Source organism: Tursiops truncatus, chromosome 7 (genome assembly GCF_011762595.2).
Source record: "Tursiops truncatus isolate mTurTru1 chromosome 7, mTurTru1.mat.Y, whole genome shotgun sequence".
NCBI classification, from domain to species: Eukaryota; Metazoa; Chordata; class Mammalia; order Artiodactyla; family Delphinidae; genus Tursiops; species Tursiops truncatus.
This window is the reverse complement of record NC_047040.1, coordinates 50950625-50965279: the sequence shown is the minus strand read 5'-3', so window position 1 is coordinate 50965279 and position 14655 is coordinate 50950625. Positions and strand designations below refer to the sequence as shown.

General features: G+C 37.7%; 1 protein-coding gene across 10 annotated transcripts in view; it reads right to left on the bottom strand.

The window, feature by feature from the left end:
• The window catches only part of PDE1A (phosphodiesterase 1A), a 353371-nt gene that overhangs the window by 47323 nt on the left and 291393 nt on the right, over positions 1–14655 (bottom strand). The window lies entirely within an intron of this gene.

Genomic DNA, 14655 nt, shown 5'->3' with positions numbered 1-14655 from the left:
TATTGTTCAAGTTCATATAATTTTACTCACATGGTCTCCTTTTGGGGATATGTTGCATATGGCACACATTGCAGAAGTAAAAAAACATGAACATTTTCAGCACCTAGAGACTCCACATTGGTATTACAACCCCTTGATTATAAAGAGACAAATCTTTGCTCTTTGGAATTTTCTAAAGTCACCATAAAATAGTCATCTCGGTGTGTTATTTGGCATTTAATTAACAATCCATCTCATGGATTTTTCTGCTTCATTTTTCATGCCAAATACATCAGCAGACCTTCAGTATCAAGAATTCATGATTGGACGGCTTTTTAAATTTCAAAGTGTATGAGCATTTTGAAACATCTTTTTACTTATTAACCAAGTTTTACTGAATCTCCTATAGCAAGTAATGAGGAATATCTGCAACATTCTTACATTCTGTGTGCATAAATTTTATTTTAATGTATTCTTCTCAGAGAAAATTGAAATGTCAATGATTTTTTATTATTTGGTCTTATCAATTGTAGATTGAGCACAAAGGTTAAAGAATTCCATTTTTGTTTGGGTTAACATCATAATTAGATTTTCGTTTCCTGAAATAAAGGTGGCTGCTCTGGACAAAGCTTTATTATGATAAGGTTTATCAAACATTGGTTCTTTGCATTCAAGATGTGCTCACAGAGAAAAAGGAGGTAGGATACTTCACTTGCCCCATTCACTTCAACGGCCCAGACATTTGAAAGAATGCTTTGGGTTCTATTTTCTCCTAATCTGTTGGTTGTATACCTTCATGGGGTACACTGGCCTTGCATAAGACCACAACTTAGAATATATGGTTGAGATCAGGGGTCAAAAGGGAGTGGCCTTTACTTTGTAGCAGAGCCCATATTACAAGGCAAACCTGTCTGAGAACTTCAGTTTCCTTTGCTTCCTCTAGCAGCTTTTCATCATGATCTTTACAACTTTATGTCAACATGTGGCTTTAAAGTTTTTATTGATGATATTTTCTAGTGCATTTACGCTAAACTATGCCTCTGATTAGAAGGGAGAGAAAGTTTGAAATGAGAATTGCTTGGAAAAATCTAGATACAGTCACCAGAGAAGTAGGCAAAGTAGCTACAAATAGGAATGTCTCACTATGTCATGACTTAGAGGAAATAGGGCAAGAATGTCTGTGACCTTTCCCAGCAAGCCTCACCATTCCCCAAGAGAATAACATCCATTCCATTTGGAATTAATATTTATACTTGGCTTAAGGGACAGATGCGGGGGGGGGGGCAGAAATTACTGTGTCATTAGCCTTGGAGTCACAAGACGCAGAGCTAAATCATTGCTGTTCAACAGGCTGTCTCTGTTACTTCAGACACATCACAGACTTTGCCGAAATGAATTCTCCTCTGTTACCCAACTCAGTGATTTCGGTTGACTTGTTTTTAAGAATAAGGATATAATAGTATCTACCTAATAGGGTTATCCTGAGGTTATCTAAAATAATTTATGTGAAGCCTAAGGACACTGACTAATGTATAGTCAATAGTCATTAAATGTTAGCTAATAAGAATCATAATTCATAATACTAGCTAAAACACAGAGCTGTGCAAATTAGAGGTATTTATGAAGTCTAATGCACATCTTGGATGGTATTAAACCACAAGGAAAAGGATTACTACTTAACTTGCATGTAATGGGGAGGCACTGGCTTTTCCCCTCTTTATTCTATATGGAATTGACATAAGAGGAATTCTACTTTTGAAACCCTAATTTGTTGGCAGTGTGGGAGATGGCTTGGGGTAAGTTTAGGGTGAGGCTTGTGCTTCAAACCTGAATGAAAAGGAGACTTTGGGGCCACTAATAGAAATAAGATGATCTGGATGAGGGCTTGATTTGAAGACTATTATGAATTTGATTTTAACATGTTGAGAATAAAGTGAAAGAATAATATTAATAACTTGCTAAAATATAGATGATATTACTATTATTAAAGTAGAAATAAGGCTACTCATAGACTTCATGGAAAATATGATATTGGGGATTACTTTTTTTTAAATTTAATTAATTAATTTTTTTATACAGCAGGTTCTTATTAGTCATCTATTTTATACATATTAGTGTATACATGTCAATCACAATCTCCCATTTCATCCCCCCCACCCCACCCCGTGCTTTCCCCCTTGGCATCCATATATTTGTTCTCTACATCTGTGTCTCTATTTCTGCCCTGCAAACCAGTTCATCTGCACCACTTTTCTAGATTCCACATGTATGCGTTAATACATGATATTTGTTTTTCTCTTTCTGACTTACTTCACTCTGTATGACAGTCTCTAGGTCCATCCACGTCTCTACAAATGACCCAATTTCATTCCTTTTTATGGCTGAGTAATATTTCATTGTATACATGTACCATATCTTCTTTATCCATTCTCCTGTCTATGGGCATTTAGGTTGCTTCCATGACCTGGCTATTGTAAATAGTGCTGCAGTGAACATTGGGGTTCATGTGTCTTTTTGAATTATAGTTTTCTCTAGGTATATGCCCAGTAGTGGGGTTGCTGCATTATTTGGCAATTCTATTTTTAGTTTTTTAAGGAATCTCTATACTGTTCTCCACAGTGGCTGTATCAATTGACATTCCAAACAGTGCAAGAGGGTTCTCTTTTCTCCACACCCTCTCCAGCATTTGTTGTTTGTACATTTTCTGATGATGCCCATTCTAACCAGTGTGAGGTGATACCTCACTGGAGTTTTGATTTGGATTTCTCGAATAATTAGTGATATTGAGCAGCTTTTCATGTGCCTCTTGGCCATCTGTATGTCTTCTTTGGAGAAATGTCTGTTTAGGTCTTCTGCCCATTTTTTGATTGGGTTGTTTGTTTTTTTAATATTGAGCTATATGAACTGTTTATATATTTTGGACATTAATCCTTTGTCCATTGATTTGGTTGCAAATATTTTCTCCCATTCTGAGGGTTGTCTTTTCATCTTGTTTATAGTTTCCTTTGCTGTGCAAAAGCTTTTAAGTTTCATTAGGTCCCATTTATTTATTTTTGTTTGTATTTCCATTACTCTAGGAGGTGGGTCAATCACAGATCTTGTGTGATTTATGTCAGAGTGTTCTTCCTATGTTTTCCTCTAAGAGCTTTATAGTATCCAGTCTTACATTTAGGTCTCTAATTCATTTTGAGTTTATTTTTGTGTATGGTATTAGAGAGTGTTCTAATTTCATTCTTTTACATGTAGCTGTTCACTTTTCCCAGCACCAGTTATTGAAGAGACTGTCTTTTCTCCATTGTATATCCTTGCCTCCTTTCTCATAGATTAATTGACCATAGGTGCATGGGTTTCTCTCTGGGCTCTCTATCCTGTTCCATTGATCTATATTTCTGTTTTTGTACCAGTACCATATTGTCTAAGTTACTGTAGCTTTGTAAAATAGTCTGAAGTCAGGGAGTCTGATTCCTACAGCTCCGTTTTTTTTTTTTTCCTCAAGATTGCTTTGGCTATTTGAGGTCTTTTGTGTTTTCATACATATTTTAAGAGTTTTTTGTTCTAGTTCTGTAAAAAAATGCCATTGGTAATTTGATAGGGATTGCACTGAATCTGTAGATTGCTTTGGGTAGTATAGCCATTTTCACAATGTTGATTCTTCCAATCTAAGAACATGGTATATCTCTCTATCTGTGACATCTTTAATTTCTTTCATCTGTGTCTTACAGTTTTCTGAATACAGGTCTTTTGTCTCTCTAGGTAGGTTTATTCCTAGGTATTTTATTCTTTTTGTTGCAATGGTAAATGGGAATGTTTCCTTAATTTCTCTTTCAGATTTTTCATCATTAGTGTACAGGAATGCAAGAGATTTCTGTGCATTAATTTTGTATCCTGCAACTTTACCACATTCATTGATTAGCTCTAGTAGTTTTCTGGTGGCATCTTTAGCTTTCTGTATGTATAGTATCATGTCATCTGCAAAGAGTGACAGTTTTACTTCTTCTTTTCTGATTTGGATTCCTTTTATTTCTTTTTCTTCTCTGGTTGCTATAGCTAGGACTTCCAAAACTATGTTGAATAATAGTGGTGAGAGGAGACATCCTTGTCTTGTTCCTGATCTAGAGGAAATGCTTTCAGTTTTTCACCACTGAGAATGCTGTTTGCTGTGGGTTTGTCATATATGGCCTTTATTATGTTGAGGTAGGTTCCCTCTGTGCCCACATTCTGGAGAGTTTTTATCATAAATGGGTGTTGAATTTTGTCAAAAGCTTTTTCTGCGTCTATTGAGATTGTCATATGGTTTTTATTCTTCAATTTGTTAATATGGTGTATCACATTGATTGATTTGTGTATGCTGAAGAATCCTTGTATCCCTGGAATAACTCCCACTTGATCATGGTGATATGATCCTTTTAATGTGTTGTTGGATTCTGTTTGCTAGTATTTGTTGAGGACTTTTGCATCTATATTCATCAGTGATATTGGTCTGTAATTTTCTTTTTCTGTAGTACCTTTGTCTAGTTTTGGTATCAGGGTGATGGTGGCCTCGTACAATGAGTTCGGAGTGTTCCTTCCTCTACAATTTTTTGGAAGAGTTTGAGAAGGATGGGGGTTAGCTCTTCTAAATATTTGATAGAATTCACCTGTGAAGCCATCTGTCCTGCACTTTGTTTGTTGGAAGATTTTTAATCACAGTTTCAATTTCATTACTTGTGATTGGTCTGTTAATATTTTCTATTTCTTCCTGGTTCAGTCTTGGAAGGGTATACCTTTCTAAGAATTTGTCCATTTCTTCCAGGTTGTCCATTTTATTGGCATAGATTTGCTTGTAGTAGTCTCTTATGAGGCTGTGTATTTATGTGGTGTCGGTTGTAACTTCTCTGTTTTCACTTCTAATTTTATTGATTTGAGTCCTCCTCCTCTTTTTCTTGATGAATCTGGCTAATGGTTTATCAATTTTGTTTACCTTCACAAAGAACTAGATTTGTTTTATTGATCTTTGCTATTGTTTTCTTTGTATCTATTTCATTTATTTCTGCTCTGATCTTTATGATTTCTTCCCTTCTACTAACTTTGGGTTTTGTTTGTTGTTCTTTCTCTACTTCCTTTAGGTGTAAGGTTAGATTGTTTGAGATTTTTTTTTTGTTTCTTGAGGTGCGATTGAATTGCTATAAACTTCCCTCTTAGAATTGCTTTTGCTACATCCCATAGGTTTTTGATCATCTTGTTTTCATTGTCATTTATCTCTAGGTATTTTCTGATTTTCTCTTTGATTTCTTCAGTGATCTCTTGTTATTCAGTAATGTATTGTTTAGCCTCCATGTGTTTGTGTTTTTATGTTTTTTTTCCCTGTAACTGATTTTTAATCTCATAGCTTTGTGGTCAGAAAAGATGCTTGATATGGTTTAAATTTTCTTAAACTTACCGAGGCTTGATTTATGACCCAAGATGTGATCTATCCTGGAGAATGTTCCATGTGCACTTGAGAAGAAAGTGTAATCTGCTGTTTTCAGATGGAATGTCCTATAAATATCAATTAAATAGGGGCTTCCCTGGTGGCGCAGTGGTTGAGAATCTGCCTGCTAATGCAGGGGACACGGGTTCAAGCCCTGGTCTGGGAGGATTCCACATTCCGTGAAGCAACTAGGTCCGTGAGCCACAACTACTGAGCCTGCGCGTCTGGGGCCTGTGCTCCACAACAAGAGAGGCCGCGATAGTGAGAGGCCCGCGCACTGCAATGAAGAGTGGCCCCCTCTTGCCACGACTAGAGAAAGCCCTCACAGAGAAACAAAGACCCAACACAGCAAAAATAAATTAATTAATTAATAAACTCCTACACCCAACATCTTCTTAAAAAAAAAAAATCAATTAAATCGATCTGGTCTACTGTGTCATTTGAAGCTTGTGTTTCCTATTAATTTTCTGTCTGGATGATCTGTCCATTGGTATAAGTGAGGTGTTAAAGTCTCCCACTATTACTGTGTTACTGTCGATTTCCTCTTGTATAGCTGTTAGCATTTGCCTTACGTTTTGAGGTGCTCCTATGTTTGATGCATATATATTTATAATTGTTATATCTTCTTCTTGGATTGATCCCTTGATCATTATGCAGTGTCCTTCCTTGTCTCTTGTTACATTCTTTATTTTTTAAATCTAATTTATCTGATATGAGTATTGCTACTCGAGCTTTCTTTTGATTTCCATTTGCATGGAATAACTTTATCCATCCCCTCACTTTCAGTCTGTAGGTGTCCCTAGGTCTGAAGTGGGTCTCTTGTAGACAGAATATATATGAGTCTTGTTTTTGTATCCATTCAGCAAGCCTGTGTCTTTTGGTTGGAGCATTTTTTTTTTTTTTTTTTTTTTTTGCGGTACGCGGGCCTCTCGTTGCTGTGGCCCCTCCCGCCGCGGAGCACAGGCTCCGAATGCACAGGCCCAGCTGCCACGGCCCACGGGCCAGCCGCTCCGCGGCATGTGGGACCCTCCCGGACCAGGGCAGGAACCCGCGTCCCCTGCATCACCAGGCAGACTGTTAACCACTATGCCACCAGGGAAGCCCCTGGTTGGAGCATTTAATTCATTCACGTTTAAGGTAATTATCGATATGTATGTTCCTATTACCATTTTCTTAATTGTTTTGGGTTTGTTTTTGTAGGTCCTTTTCTTCTTTTGTGGTTCCCATTTAGAGAAGTTCCTTTAGCATTTGTTGTAGAGCTGGTTTGGAGGTGTTGAATTCTCTTAGCTTGTCTGTAAAGCTTTTGATTTCACCATTGAATATGAATGAGATCCTTGCCAGGTAGAGTAATCTTAGTTGTAGGTTCTTTCCTTTCATCCTTAAAATATGTAGTGCCACTCCCTTCTGGCTTGTAGAGTTTCTGCTGAGAAATCAGCTGTTAACCTTATGGGAGTTCCCTTGTATGTTATTTGTCATTATTCCCTTGTTGCTTTTCATAATTTTTCTTTATCTTTAATTTTTGTCAATTTGATTACTATGTGTCTCAGCATGTTTCTCTTTGGATTTATCCTGCCTGAGACTCTCTGCACTCTCTGGACTTGGGTGGCTATTTCCTTTCCCATGTTAGGGAAGCTTTCGACTACAATCTCTTCAAATATTTTCTCGGGTCCTTTCTCTCTCTCTTCTTCTGAGACCCCTATAATGCGAATGTTGGTGAGTTTAATGTTGTCCCAGAGGTCTCTTAGGCTGTCTTCATTTCTTTTCATTCTTTTTTCTTTATTCTGTTCCACAGCAGTGAATTCCACCATTCTGTCTTCCAGGTCACTTATCCGTTCTTCTGCCTCAGTTATTCTTCTATTGATTCCTTCTAGTATATTTTTCATTTCAGTTATTGTACTGTTCATCTCTGTTTGTTTGTTCTTTAATTCTTCCAGTTCTTTATTAAACATTTCTTTCACCTTCTCTATCTTTGCCTCCATTCTTTTTCTGAGGTCCTGGATCATCTTCACTATCATTATTCTGAATTCTTTTTCTGGAAGGTTGCCTATCTCCACTTCATTTAGTTGATTTTCTGGGGTTTTATCTTGTTCCTTCATCTGGTACATAGTCCTCTGCCTTTTCATTTTGTCTATCTTTCTGTGAATGTGATTTTCGTTCCACAGGTTGCAGCATTGTAGTTCTTCTTGCTTTTGCTGTCTGCCCTCTGGTGGATGAGGCTATCTAAGAGGCTTGTACAAGCTTCCAGATGGCAGGGACTGGTGGCGGGTAGAGCTGGGTGTTGCTCTGCTGGGCAGAGCTCAGTAAAACTTTAACCCACTTGTTTGCTGATGGGTAGGGCTGAGTTCCCTCCCTGTTAGTTGTTTGGCCTGAGGCAACCCAGCACTGGAGCCTACAGGCTCTTTGGTGGGGCAAGTGGTGGACTCTGGGAGGGCTCACACCAAGGAGTACTTCCCAGAACTTCTGCTGTCAGTGTCTTTTCCCCCCAGTGAGACATAGTCACCCCACCCCCACCCCCCACAGGAGATCCCACAACACTAGCAGGTAGGTCTGGTTCAGTCTCCTAAGGGATCACTGCTCCATCCCCCTGGGTCCTGATATGCAAACTACTTTGTATGTGCCCTCCAAGAGTGGAGTCTCTGTTTCCCCAAGTCCTGCCAAAGTCCTGCAGTCAAATCCCACTAGCCTTCAAAGTCTGATTCTCTGGGAATTCCTCCTCCCATTGCCGGACCCCCAGGTTGGGAAGCCTGACGTGGGGCCCTTTGCTCCAGTGGGTGGACTTCTGTGGTATAACTGTTCTCCAGTTTGTGAGTCACCTACCCAGTGGTTATGGGATTTGATTTTATTGTGATTGTGCCCCTCCTGCCATCTCATTGTGGCTTTTCCTTTGTCTTTGGATGTGGGGTATCTTTTTTGGTGAGTTCCAGTGTCTTGCTTTTGATGATTGTTCAGCAGTTAGGTGTGATTCTGGTGCCCTCAAAAGAGGTAGTGAGTGCACATCCTTCTACTCTGCCATCTTGAACCACAATTTGTCTGAAGCAAAGTCCTGGAGTGACACCCCACTGTTTGCAGCAGATGGCAGGCAGGACACCAGGGCAAGACACAGCAACAGCCTTCAGTCAGGGATTCTTAATTGATGTATGCAAAGATGATCCATTGATTTTATTAGTTAAGGTGTTGGTGATATTTTAAAAGATGTAGTTTTATATCACTTAAGTTCTTTGACCTGAAAATTATTGTTTCGGCCTGCAAAAGGCATTGTGATGACTTACCTTCCATGAGCTAAATTTCATGGAATGCTGGATAGCAACATTTTTATATAGGACTTAAGCATATGACAGACATATGCAGGGTTGATCTTCCTACAGATGAAGTGGGAGATTCTATATTCTATTTGCTTCTTGTACTCCACAATTGATTTAGAATATTAAGTTTCCATTGCTAAGCACATTGAATGCTATAGTGCAGTAATTATTTAACTTATTTATAAATATTTCAAAGTGTCATTTATTCTTTAGGGTGAATAAAGACCATGAGTGCAAGATTAGTAAGGGGCCCTGTAGCCAGACTATGAGGGAATCAGAAATCCAATAGGACAAGGGAGGTTCTCCTAAGGGAGGGGAAAAGATATGTAAAGGGAGAGTCAGGAAACCTGAATATAAGTTTGACAAACTTTACAATTTTCCTTACTCTCTCCCATTTACTTTTCATCAAGATGAAATCAGAGGTCAAAAGCAATAGACGTTGTGTACATCAACTAGTTTATATTTTTCTTGGAGGTTGTTCTTTCATTTGAGGGTGCTGCTCATAGGAGGTCAAAAATATACTTTTAAAAATCAATAACTTACTGAATACATGTATGTTCTGGTGTATTGAATCACACAAGTGGTTGCAGCAGAATTATAGGTTCCTAGGTCACTAAACTCAATTAATTAACCAACCACTTAATTATGCCCCTGGATGTCTGCATCTTTTCTTGGGGATATGCCTGCAGGTAGAGAGGCACAGAAAGTGGTTTCATCAACTTGGAAACACAAGATAGCCTGATGTTCTCAGGCCTGATAGTTTTTGCCCATTTTAGCAATTCCCTTGGGACTTGTTGGGGTTTCTTATTGGAAAGGCCATAACAAAGAACTAGTACAGGCATATCTTGGAGATTTTGTAGGTTTGGTTTCAGACCACCACAATAAAGCAAACATTGCAATAAAGTGAGTTACATGAGTTTTTTTGTTTCCTAGTGCATATAAAAGTTATGTTTATACCATACCGTAGTCTAATAAGTGTGTCTAGCATTGTGTCTAAAAAAGCAATGAACATATCTTAATTAAAAAGCTACGTTATTGCTAAAAAATGCTAGCCTTCAGTGAGTTGTAATCTTTTTGCTGGTGGAGGGTTTTGCCTCAATGTTGATGGCTGCTGACTGATCAGGGTGGTGGTTGCTGAAGGTTGGGTGGCTGTGGCCATTTCTTAAGGTAAGACAACAATGAAGTTTGCCACATCAGTTGACTCTTCCTTTCATGAACGGTTTCTCTGTAACATGCAATGCTGTTTGACAGCATTTTACCCACAGTAGAATTCTTTCAAAATTGAAGTCAACCCTCTAGAAATCTGCTGCTCCTTTATCAACTAAGTTTATGTAATATTCTGAATCCTTTGTTGTCATTTCAACAATCTTCACAGAATTTTCACCATGAATAAATTTCATGTCAAGAAACCACTTTTTTCTTTTTTGCTTATCCATAAGAAGAAATTCCTCATGAATTAAAGTTTTATTATGAGATTCCAGCAATTCAGTCACATTTTCAGGCTCCTCTTCTAATTCTAGTTATCCTGCTATTTCCACATCTGCAGTTACTTCCTCCACTGAAGTCTTGAACCCCTAAGTCATCCATGAGGGTTAGAATCAACTTTTACTAAGCTCCTGTTATGTTGATATTTTGACTTCTTCCCTTGAATCTCAAATGTTCTTAATGGCATCTGAAATGGTGAATCCTTTCAAGAAGGTTTCCAGAAGTTTGCTTTGCTTAGACCCATCAGAGGTATCACTATCTATGGCATGTATAGTCTTATAAAATGTATTTCTTACATAATAAGACTTGAAAGTTGAAATTACTCCCTGATCCATGGCTGCAGAATGGATGTTGTGATAGCAGGCATGAAAACAACATGAATCTTGTTGTGCATCTCCATCAGAGCTTTCAGGTGACCAGGTGCAATGTCAATGAGCAGTAATATTTTGAAAGGAATCTTTATCTGAGCAATAGGTCTGAACAGTGAGCTTAAAATATTCAGTAGGACTTCCCTGGTGGTACAGTGGTTAAGAATCCGCCTGCCAGTGCAGGGGACACGGGTTCGATCCCTGGTCTGGGAAGATCCCACACACCCCAGAGCAACTAAGCCCATGTTCTGCAACTACTGAGCCTGCGCTCTAGAGCCTGCGAGCCACAACTACTGAGCCCACGTGCAGACCTACTGAAGCCAGCACACCTAGAACCCGTGTTCCGTGACAAGAGAAGCCACCACAATGAGAAGCCTGCGCACTGCAACAAAGAGTAGCTCCTGCTCGCCGCAACTAGAGAAAGCCTGCGTGCAGCAATGAAGACCCAACACAGCCAAAAATAAATAAATAAATAAAATATTCAGTAAGCCATGTTGTCAACAGATGTGCAGTCATCCAGGCTTTATTGTTCCATTTATAGAGTACAGGTAGAGTGGATTTAGCATATTTCTTAAGGGCCCTAGGATTTTCAGAATGATAAATGAGTGCTTCAACTTTAAGTCACCAGTTGCATTAGTCCCTAACAAGTGAGTCAGCCTGTCCTTTGAAGCCAGGTATTGACTTCTCCTCTCTATCTATGAAAGTCCTAGATGGTACCTTTTCCAATAGAAAGCCATTTCCTTGCATTGAAAATCTGTTGTTTAGTGAAGCCACCTTCATTAATTATCTTAGTTAGAGCTTCTGGATAACTTGCTGCAGGTTCTACATCAGCACTTGCTTCTTCACCTTGCCCTTTTAGGTTATGGTAATGGCTTCTTTCCTTAAATCTCATGAACCAACCTCTGCTAGCTTCAAAATTTCTTCTGCAGCTTCCTTACTTCTCTCAGCCGTCATAGAATTAAAGAGAGTTAGGGCCTTGCTCTGGATTAGGCTTTGGCTTAAGGGAATGTTGTGGCTTTTTTGATCTTCTAACTACACCACTAAAACTTCCTCCATATCAACAATAAGACTATTTTGCTTTCTTATTCATGTATTCACTGGAGTAGCACCTTTCATTTTCTTCAAGAACTTTTTCTTTGCATCCACAACTTGGCTAATTGGCAAAAGAGGCCTAGCTTTCAGCCTATCTCAGCTTTTGATGTGCTTTCTTCATTAAGCTTAATCATTTCTAGCTTTTGATCTAAAGGGAGAGATGTGCAATTCTTCCTTTCACTTGAACACTTGGAGGGCATTAAAGGATTATTATTGGCCTAATTTCAATATTGCCCTGTCTCAGGGAATAGGGAGGCCTGAGGAGGAGAGAGAGAGGGGAATGGCCAGCTGGTCAGTGAACGGTCAGAAAACAAATAACATTTATCAGTTAAGTTCGCCTTCTTGTATAGGCGTGGTTTGTGGCACCCCAAAACAATTACAATAGTAACTTCAAAGATCACTGATCAGAGATCACTACAACGAATACATATAATAATAATGAAGAAGTGTGAAATATTGTGAGAATTACCAAAATGTGGCACAGAGACATGAAGTAAGCAAATACTGTTGGAAAAATCGCACTGATAGACTTGCTTTATGCAGGATTGCCACAAACCTTCAATTTGTAAAAAACACAGTATCTGAGAAGCACAATAGAGTGAAGCACAATAAATGAGTAATGCCTGTAATTGTTTTTATGCTTTCCTAAATGGTGTGAAATACTCTGATAGCTGTCAACAAGGTGTCAAATCTAGTGATTTAGTGGCAAATTTTTTTCTTTTTCCCTTTTTGCATTTTCTGTGAAGCCAAAACAATTTCTATAGTTTTAAAGAAATGCAAAAGATAAGAAAGGGTGAAGTACAGATATCTTGAGAAACCTCTTGTGTTGAAGAGGTTTTGATCTCAGAAGCAACATCAACAGCAAGCATATAGGAAGCTCCTGACCACAGGCTTGGAGGCCACTATAAGGCCGAGGGTAGAATTTGAGGGACCGCCAGTCCGTCAAATTTAATTGTGAAAGGAGGGGAAGATGCACTAGTTTGGCCTTCTTGGAACAACTTAAGGGATTTAGCTCATCTAATTACCTTCCTTCATTCCTTCTAAAAATGGGCCCTTCCAAATTCTAAGAAAGCCCCCAAACTGTATAAAAGTTTAATGATTATTATAGTAACATATTCACTTTCAGTAAAATTTATGATATGGTATAGCTGTATTTTTGTGTTATAAATATTTTGCAGGACATTAGTACCCCTGTGTAATCAATGTTTGTAACACTTTTATGCCTCTTAATACTATAAGCTTTGGTTTTTTATCCTGGCTCGTAGCTACAGTTCTGTATGTTTGTGAAGTTTGGGGTTTTTTTTTGTTTTTTGTATCTATTATTTTTAGTGATAGATCCTCAGCTGAGAATGTACTAACTAAATATATTTTTATTGCTACAGAAAATACAATTTATTTTGAAGTAACACACTTTATACTACTTCTAGCAATTTTGAAGAAAATAGAGGGGTCTTACTGTATACAATTTAGGGTAAAATAACCATTTTGACCTTTCTTTCCAAATAACTTGCATTTCCAATTATTTGTTTCTCCTTGTTGATAAAGTAATACTTATTGGCAAATGTAGATTTTGCTCAGATATAGATTCTTTTTTCATGTATCACACAAAAGGACTAGTTGAAGAAGGAAAAAATTCACGTAGTATAAAATATGAACACATTTTAATGGAAACTATTTTTTAAAAATTTTAATTGTATTAACTTCTTGTTATCTTGCCAACGGAACATGTTCAAGAAAAGAATAAGAACAAAAAAACCTGTCTCCTCTACTAATGGTTATTTTCTTGACTAGTACTTCCACCTCTAATCTATCAGTCTTATCAGTCATAGTTGAAATGAAAGGAGCATCTTCCAAATTCTCCCATTACAGTCGGGGGCAGAGGCAACTGTGTCGAGCTGTGTGAACACTTGAAGGGAGTGTGTTAACTGCATTCATGAATATCACAAGCTTGCTATGAAACATGCCTCAGAGATGGGGACGTGCTTTTCTTCCTTTACCATCAGCTGCTTACTAAGAATCAGAAATAAAAATTTGTCAAGACTGCAAATTCTAGATTCAGTTTTAATCTCTTCTGGTTACAATTTCCCATGGTTTTACTAGGTGTACCTAAGTAGTTACACCAAAGAATAGGGTAAAGCTGATGAGATTTTTAAGGATGATACAAAAGCTTTGAATCCAGAAATTGGTTTGTCCTCCAGAAATACATTGTGTTTTAAAAATTTTAATGTCTATTTAAGCCCATTTGTTAGTTAAAATGAACTTCGTAGAAAAATTAATGAAAAATTGACTTAGGAGACAATGCATCCCAAATTTTTTCTGGATTTTTCTAAAATATATATATATATATATATATATATATATATACACTCACACACATATATATATACACATATCTATCTATATATATATCACATACATGCACACACATAAATTTTATTGTTGCTCTTGAAATTTCCAAAATTAGCTCCTTCCTTTGAGTACTTTTACTAACTTTTTGAATTTATATCCAGTCTCTAATTTTGCTCAAAACCCATTGAATGGATTTCAAGTCTAGTGCTATATTTTTCATAGCAAAAGAAAAATGCTTCTCTTAACTGGCTGCTTTTTAAGCTTCATGGTTGTATAGGGAATGTGTTTTAAAACCTGTGTTCAGTCAAAGGCTTTAAGTGACTGTCAAATAAAATATTTCATAGTCAATGGCTCTCTGATACTTGACCTTGGAAAAATATGGAAATTAACATAGACCTGGAGGATAACAAATAATACCAATTCCTCACATTTGTATCGTGTCTATAATGTAAGAAGACCTCTCACATTCATTGTATCATTTTGTTCCTCATAGCCATCCTGGGGAGGAGACAGAATGGGTATTAATCCCTTATTATAGGTAAGAAGGTGAAGGCTCATATCCACCACTGCTGGAAAGATAGAAAGCTAATGTTCACACTTGGGTTTTCTGAAGCCAAGTCCAATGATCACT